General features: G+C 44.2%; 1 pseudogene; it reads left to right on the forward strand.

The window, feature by feature from the left end:
• Positions 1-1,863: 1,863 nt before the first annotated feature.
• LOC146672561 (uncharacterized) lies at positions 1,864-3,808 on the forward strand (annotated as a pseudogene).
• The last annotated feature ends 995 nt before the right edge of the window (positions 3,809-4,803 follow it).

The following is a 4,803-nucleotide window of genomic DNA, read 5'->3' on the forward strand; positions in this document are numbered from 1 at the left end:
TGAGCAGTTTTGTAGGAATGGGGTCTAAAAGACACGTTGATGGTTTGGAGGAAGTAATTATTGAAGTTAACTCGGAAAGATCAATTGGAGAAAAAGAGTCTAACTTATCATCAATGGTACTAAGAGTAGCTGTAGATAATATTACATCTGTGGGATGATTATTGGTAATTTTTTCTCTAATGATAAAAATTTTATTTGTGAAGAAGTTCATGAAGTCATTACTAGTTAACGTTAAAGGGATGGTTGGCTCAAAAGAGCTCTGACTTTTTGTCAGCCTGGCTACAGTGCTGAAGAGAAACCTAGGGTTGTTCTTATTTTCTTCAATCAGTGATGAATAGTAAGATGTTCTGGCTTTGCGGAGGGCTTTCTTATAAAGCAGCAAACTATTTCTCCAGGCTAAATGATGATCCTCTAGATTTGTGACACGCCATTTCCTCTCCAGATTACGAGTCATCTGCTTTAGGGTACGTGTTTCAGAATTATACCACGGAGTCAGGTACTTCTGATTTGAGGCCTTAGTTTTCACAGGAGCTACAGTATCCAGAGTCGTACGTAGTGAGGAGGTGAAATTATTAACAAGATAATCGACCTCTGTTGGGGTAGCGTTCAGATAGCTACTCTGCTCTGTGTTGGTACAGGGCATTGAAGATGATAACAGTGGGTGGATTATATTCTTAAACTTAGTTACAGTGCTTTCAGAAAGACATCTACTTTGATAAAGTCTACTCTTCACCGCTGTGTAATCAATTATTGTAAAAGTAAATGTTATCAGGAAATGATCAGACAGCAGAGGGTTTTCAGGAAACACCGTTAAATGTTCCGTTTCTATGCCATATGTTAAAACAAGATCTAGAGTGTGATTAAAGTGGTGGGTGGGTTCTTTTACATTTTGAGAGAAACCAATTGAGTCTAATAACAGATTAAATGCCATGTTGAGGCTGTCATTTTTAGCATCTACATGGATGTTAAAATCACCCACAATAATTATTTTATCTGAGCTCAGAACTAAATTAGATATAAAGTCTGAGAAATCAGACAGAAACTCTGTGTAAGGCCCAGGTGGACGATAGATGATAACAAGTAAGACTGGTTTCTGAGTTTCACAGCTGGGGTGGACAATGTTAAGCATCAGGCTTTCAAATGAATTAAAAGTCTGTCTTGGTCTTTCATTAATTAATAGGCTGGTGTGAAAAATTGCTGCCACACCGCCCCCTCGGCCTGTGCTTCGAGATTTCTGGTAGTTAGAATGGCTCGGGGGTGTTGATTCATTTAAACTAACATAATCATCCTGCTGCAACCAGGTTTCTGTAAGGCAGAGTAAATCAATTTGTTGATCAATTATTAAGTCATGTACTAACAGAGACTTGGAGGAGAGAGACCTAATATTTAATAATCCACATTTCACTGTTTTACTCTTTGGTTCAGATGTGGATACTGTATTGTTCTTTCTTTGTGATTGTTTATGTTTAAGTTGTTTGTTGCTGGTTTTTAGTTTGTTTTTTGTCTTTTTGGAAGCTGACACAGTCTCTATGGAGATGGGTTTTTGGGGGGGTAGCAGGAGGAGAGAAGCTGCAGAGAAGCGTGTAAGACTGCAACTCTGCTTCCTGGTCCCAACTCTGGATAGTCATATTTTGGGGGGTTTAATAAATTTGTCCATATTTCTAGAAATGAGAGCTGCTCCATCCAAAGTGGGATGGATGCCATCTCTCCTAACAAGACCAGGTTTCCTCCAGAAGGTTTGCCAATTATCTATGAAGCCCACATCGTTTCTGGGACACCACTCAGACAGCCAGCAATTTAAGGAGAACATGCGGCTAAACATGTCACTCCTGGTCTTCTTCGCACTCCTCCTGTAATGGATGCTCCCGTGTGTACGCGGACTAGTGTGCTCTTTAGTAATGTGTGGTAGAGGTAGCACTTTTATTTTTGATATTGTAAATAAATGAGTACTTTTTGGAAAGTCAGAAGCTGTTTCTCATTCGCTATCCACCTGCACACCTCTGCGGCTGGCTTCATCTCCACTGCACGTTACAACTGGTGCCCGAACTTTTTCCCCTTGGACTTCAGACAATTTTTGCATCCCGCCGAGGATTCTTCTCTTCTAGCACGTGAACTGTCTCGGAAATCCCCCCAGTTTTGCGGACGCTCGGACGTTTTCTCCAGCCATGGCCGCAGCCTCAGCTCAGGTGGGACCCGACTAATTTCTGGATACCGTGGTGTGCCGCTGCTCCGCTTGGGAGAAAGAAAAAGAGAGAAGCTGACTCCGCGGCGCGAATGGACTCCGTGGATTTGTTATTTGTTGTTGGTTTCGTCTTCTAAGGATTAATTCTTCTGTGGAGAGCCTGGACATGAACATTTCTGCTGGCTTTTCATTCCCCTTTCCCTCTGCTGAGACTGACTGTAGCACATGTAAGTGATAGCTTGGCCGACTACAACCGTTGGTGCTGGTCTTCGGCTCAGTATAACGAAACGACTTAAAACTAATCTTGCATTGAGCTCTAGTGTTGCAGACATGCTATTGTAATAACATGGTTCTGATCACTCCAGTCTAATTTCAGTTGTTGGGCGAAATTTTATGTGTTTTTTCTAAATTTAATCTTGAACGCATTTTTGCAGTTTTGTCTTTCTAGTCTGACCTAAGTGACTCTTTTACTGCTATATCAATAACTGCGCTGTGCCTTGGAGCGGCTTAATTTTTTTGAAATCGCAATGGCACACTGCCCAGACGACTCTGACTCAGACATGGAACTTACCTCGTTACCTATGTGCCAGATAGTTGAAAATGTGACTCCTAGCCTTAGCCAACAAGTGGTGGAGTTAAGAACTGAGGTGAATAAGCTTAGTGATTGTTTACGTGACTCACTGAACATACAGCAGAGTTTACTAAGGCAGTGGGACCAACTCACAACGGGGAACTCTCCCCCTCCTGCAGTCCCACAGTCTCCTGTTTTCCCAATGGCCACATCGACACCTCATGTTCATGTGATGGACAAAACTGAACCCACCAACAGTACCAATCCGTTCCTGCCCAGCAACCCATTTCAACCTACAAATCCTTTCCTCCCATCTCACTCACTTAAACTCAGCAGCACTTCCAGAGTGATTGCGGCAGCTTTACATCACGCAAAGCTGGAGCCTCCTGTGTATGCTGGGGACGGAAAAGTGCAACCTGAGGACTGGTTAAATGCAGTTGGCACATACAAAGCCTCATTGAACCTAACTGATGGGCAATTGCTAAACGAACTGCCACACTTACTTGCAAAAGAGCCCGGGAAATGGTTCAAGGCACTGAGCTCCCACATCACATCATGGGCTCAATTCTGTCAACTGTTTAAGACACTTTTTCTGCCCTCCGACAACCAAGAACGCATCCTGAGAGGAATTTTGGATCGTGTTCAGGCTCAGGACGAGCTCCCAACGTTTGTCGCCCACATGTTGAGTGAGTTTGACAAACTGAAGAGCCCCCCCACCTGAAAAAGACAGAATTGACCTAATTAGTAAACATGCTCTCGAAAAATACAGAGTTGCCCTGTATGGCGCTAATGTCACTTCTGTAATGGACCTGCTGCTACGTGCTCATGAGCTTCACTCAGTGCTTGGACCACAAAGACCACAGCCTGCTTTATGTAGCAAAGACAACTATAAGCCTGAACCTTACTGCTTCAAATGCTCTCAGCCAGGGTTCACTACACGCACCTGCCCAAACTGTAACACCCACAACGAGCCTCGAACACCACTAGGCATGGCCCAGTCCAGCCATTGCCAGCACCTGGCCCCTCTGACCCTGGCCATGAAAAGGTGGAATTAAGCAGCACCACATCCCAGCCACAATACAGGCAGTCGGGAAACTACAGGGGGGGGGAAGGACATTTCACAGAGGCCAACCTTCCCCCAATTACTAACGGAGCCTCACACGCCCGATTCACTACAGGGTGGACACAGTCTTGGACTCTTGGAAGACAATTTTTCACAAGTCCACTGGAATACCCCACTAAGAACGAAAGTGAACTTCAATGCTTCATCTGTGGATGCTACCCTCGACACGGGTGCTTCCCTCTCGGCTGTACGAACAGATCTCATTCAAGTAAATGACTCTTACCCTAGAAACACAAGTGAGTGGAATGGTCCTGCAGTTAACCTCACCAATAATGCTCCCTGTATCCCTGTTGGTGTTATTTGGCTCAATATTGGATTCATGAACAAGAACTTTTACCAGCGTTTTGCCATAATACCAGATTTGTCCTCTCCTTTCATTCTGGGAATGGATTTTATGGCAAGAGCTTCTGTTTCTATTCACATTCCCACTAGACGAGTCTACATTGAGGACATCCCCTGCCCACTCGCAGACAATGAAGAGGACCTTCAAAATGATTACTCACATTCACCTGGAACACTGATGTCTTTGGACTTGGTTCGCTCCGACTTAACAGCCAAACTGTCTGAAGCAAGTCTCTCAGAGAACAACAAGGATGCTTTACTAAATCTGCTCAGCAAGTTTAGCTCCTTGTTTGATGGTCAACTTGGTCGAACGGCTCTCACTGAGCACGCCATAGAGACTGGCAATGCAACACCTGTCAATCTCCCACCCTATCGCACGTCACCTGCTAAGAAACGTGTGATTGAAGAACAAGTGCAACAAATGTTGAAGGACAACATCTTTGAACCTTCCACAAGCCCTTGGGCAGCTCCTGTAGTCATTGTAAATAGAGCGGCCATGGAACCAAGGTTTTGTGTGGACTTTCGAGGGCTCAACCAAGTTACCCGAAAAGACTCTTATCCTCTGCCTTGTGTAGATGAGTCTTT

The sequence above is a fragment of the Rhamphochromis longiceps genome, linkage group LG3 (assembly GCF_057381845.1).
Source record: "Rhamphochromis longiceps isolate RC_006_pf linkage group LG3, R_longiceps_female_GT1.1, whole genome shotgun sequence".
NCBI classification, from domain to species: Eukaryota; Metazoa; Chordata; class Actinopteri; order Cichliformes; family Cichlidae; genus Rhamphochromis; species Rhamphochromis longiceps.